The 3,136-nt window shown below is 43.6% G+C and overlaps 1 pseudogene; it reads left to right on the forward strand.

Moving 5' to 3' along the window:
- The first annotated feature begins 1,137 nt into the window (after positions 1 to 1,137).
- LOC101601051 lies at positions 1,138 to 2,005 on the forward strand (annotated as a pseudogene).
- The last annotated feature ends 1,131 nt before the right edge of the window (positions 2,006 to 3,136 follow it).

Consider the following 3,136-nt stretch of genomic DNA (forward strand, 5'->3'; position numbering starts at 1 on the left):
ACATAATTTTCAACTCATTGCATAAATTCTAAGAAGGCATTGCAGACCTTTAAATGTTATAATTTTTTGCCTCAAGTTAAAGAAAAACATAATTCATGGTTTCCATATGTGACATTCTTTCTTCTTCCTTCTTTCCTTCCTTCCTTCCTTTTTCTTTTTATTTGGCTTTTTGAAGCAGGATTTCATTTTATGACCCAGGTTGGCCTGGGACTCATGATTCTCCTTCGTTAGCCTCTCTACTGCTGAGATATAGGCATGAATCAGCAACTCAACCTTGTGTATTTTGAAAGACATTCATGTACCTGTAATGTGAAGTTCCTGCAGACTGTGAAGTAGACAACATGAGAAACTGAAGCTTAGACAGTGAAGTGGTAACGTAGTGAACTCAAAGCTATGGGACCCGGATAAGAAGCACAGACATGGGCCAATGTCAGTTCTTTGGAGCCCAGGTGCAGCAAGAAGTGTTATGTCAAAGTGTCTTCCAAGGACACAGGGCACTGGAGGAAGTGGCCATGTAGTGCAACTTTCCTTCCAGACTGGCTCAGAGCAGAATTCAGCTCGATGTGGATCACTGCATACAAGTAGACTAGACAGGTCTTTTGCAATCTACTCTTTCAAAAAAATTAAAACACTCGAAGGCTTGAAGACATTTCTACTGCTTAAAAATTTATGTGTCAGGTTCTATTCAAGAGTTGTGAATATGGAGACTAATTAGGGTTAGAGATCAAGGAGATAAACAGATGAACATTGCCACGTCTGTAAAACCCCATTTCTGTGGGGGTCAGAGTCAGGAGAATCAGAGGGAATCATCAAAAATACAGTGCTGTATTCAATCTCAAGGAAATACGCAGATGAGCCAAGAGAAGAAAACACTTGTTGTTTTCCTCTCCTCTCCATGCCTGTGAGAGCTTCTGCATGTACCTGTGCATACAAACACACACGCTTGTGTGCATACACATCACCACCACCATCACATATGATATACTCAAAAAACTGAGGACACATCGAGTATGTGTATGTGATTTATTCAAATTACATATTCGGAATACTATAGCATGTATTGTGCTCACTGTCAAGCATAATCCAAAATAGAAAGGGAGACAGAGTTGGCAGTGGTAGAGTAGGGTGGGCTGGAAGATGCACAGTTTGGCTTTGGAGACTGGCAGACCCATCTGGGTTCAGGCGCTCATCAGAAAACTTTTGTCAGGGGTCTGGCCAAGAATGAAGCCCAGGAGATTTCGGACATTGCCGGTGACTTTATCAAGCAGAGCAGCAGAGACACATTCTCTAGCTGTTGGTGCCGTGCCTGTTGTCATGTCATGCAAACTGTCAACATTCTGCGTGAAGTCATTGGTAATTACTACTCATCTCAGAGGATGACAGGTCATGCCTGCCTTCTTTTCATCATCTGTGTTCTTGTGTTTACAATCAGTTCAGTGCTGGTGTATGGAGAGATTTCTGTGCGTATTCCACATTTCCAGCTTTAAAATTTTATCTCTCTGGGTGGTGGTGGTTCATGTTTGTAATGAGTGTTCTCACAGTATCAGGTGGGTTGGCTGATTCCATTCTGCTACCGGCTGTTTGACTTTGTTCTCAGTTGCCTGGTTGCCATCAGTTCTCTTACTTACTTGCCCAAAATTAAGGAATCCCTGGACAAGTTATCTATTTTCCCCTCAAAGATGACCTCCTGGCATTGGACTCCAGCTGCCTTGTGTTCAAAGTTGGTTGGTTCTTTGTGGTCTTTGCCATTTTTAAGGCTTACCTCATCAACTGTGTCTGAACTGCTACAAATATATCAACAACAGAAATGTGCTGGAGATCGCCGTGTACTTTGCCTTTGAAGCTCCCCCACTGTAAGTTTTGCCAACCTATTAAATGGCCATGAAGATGCCTGAGAAAGAACCACCGCCTCCTTACTTGGCCGCCTGAGGACGCTCTGCTGCCGTCAGTAGACACCACACCAGCTTCTCGTCTGGCTCGCTTTGCAGAACGCTGCAGTGCAGGGCTCTCAAATTGGTTTGGTATCAAGTAACTTGCCTCTTGTTTAGCATTTACTTGCAAATATTAAGGAGCTTTTGGGACATTTATTTGAAACTTCTTTTTGTTAAGTGTACTACTTTTAATACTTTTTTTGGAGATATTCTAAGTTCAGCCAGAGCAAAGTGCCATCATTAGCCTTTGAGGGAGGGGTGGGAAGGGAAAGGGGATTTGCCACACTTTCTCTTTAACTTTGTACTTTCTTTATATAATAATTTGTATTTTGGTTATTTGCTGCCATGGGTAATTTCAAGAAGAATGAGTCCAGTACCTAGGATGAGTGAGTTGGGTATAAGAGTTGAGATTTTCTTTTTGCACTCCAGTGACTCCTTGAGCCCCCACACCCACTTGGAACTCCCTGAGTTAGTAATGAAGAAGATACAACAGCCAGGGCACAATGTGGGAAGAGAAGGGGAGGCCCCTTAGGAAGGATGGAGGTCAAGATGGGCAAGGGAACACCGTGTGCTCCGGGGTCATGAAGGCAGCCAGCACAGCAGAAAGGAGAGGGTAAGGGCTGAATCTCAGCTCTTCAGTCTGCCCCATGGTGTGCCCAGCTCCATCCTCCTCCCCGAGCTTGTTGCCTCATTGGTTTAGTACAGAAATGAGACCTGCCTCAAAGAGTTGTTGCACAGATGAAGTGAGATAGGCTGAGTTTTGTCCTCCAAGCCTCCTCCATTGATCACAAAGGGCTCAGGAGGGGCTTTTTACTTATTTTCTGATGCTTGGCACTTGCTGTTTGCCCATTTGTGCCATGTAATCTGTAAAGAATGACTCTTTGTTGGAACTACTGAACACAACCAGAAGTGAATATTCATAATGAAAAAGCAATGGGTGACCCCAAACACCCATCAGCTGATGAATGAAGAGATAAAATGTGCTGTGATAGTGTAAGAAAATATTACCCAGCTAGAGAAGTAACATAGACTCTGCTCTGCTCCAAGAAAGAAGCAAGACAGGGAGTCCCATGCTCTATGATCACATTCAGAAGAAGTAGCCTGAATAGACAGATTCTCAGGGTGTTGGTTTGAATGTGAAATGCCCCCATAGCCTGTGTGTTTGTGACTAAGTCTCATCTTTGATCTCCGGGTGGTGGAGGCTT

This window comes from Jaculus jaculus, chromosome 5, assembly GCF_020740685.1.
Source record: "Jaculus jaculus isolate mJacJac1 chromosome 5, mJacJac1.mat.Y.cur, whole genome shotgun sequence".
Taxonomy (NCBI): Eukaryota; Metazoa; Chordata; class Mammalia; order Rodentia; family Dipodidae; genus Jaculus; species Jaculus jaculus.